The sequence below is a fragment of the Triticum dicoccoides genome, chromosome 1B (assembly GCF_002162155.2).
Source record: "Triticum dicoccoides isolate Atlit2015 ecotype Zavitan chromosome 1B, WEW_v2.0, whole genome shotgun sequence".
In the NCBI taxonomy this organism is placed as follows: domain Eukaryota; kingdom Viridiplantae; phylum Streptophyta; class Magnoliopsida; order Poales; family Poaceae; genus Triticum; species Triticum dicoccoides.
The window spans coordinates 684,890,406-684,890,905 of NC_041381.1; positions in this window are offsets into that span (position 1 = coordinate 684,890,406).

The window sequence follows — 500 nt, forward strand, 5'->3', positions numbered from 1 at the left end:
ACAGCCATTTAGTGGGGACAGAGGCGACGCGGGGCTAAATATCGTAGTAAGCAAGATATAGCCCACAGACAACTCTATCTCCTCCATCACGAATCCAGCTTCTCCGAAGAATATCTACCTCCTTGGTAATGCTAAAACCAGCTCTAGATCTGGACCATAGGCTAGTAGCCCAATTAGATAGCTGGCCAACTCTGGATTCGGCCATATGCTGGCAGCTCAATTAGATAGCAGATAACATAGCGCCGGAGCGGGAAATCCCCATCTAGGGTTCCAACCTGACCTTCGGCCGCGACGGCGGAGTCCACGTCAATCCTTCACGGTGGCCGGATTTGTTCGGCGGCATGAAGTCCTATCAATGGAGAGAGTTTGCAAGCCAGGCTGCATGGCGGGACCGACGCCTTTGGCGATGGAGCCGGGGGTTAGAGTTAGTGGAGGGAAGGAAGTAGACGACGCAGGGAAGGAAATGGAGATAGGAGAGGGAAGCCAGTTGGCGGATGGAG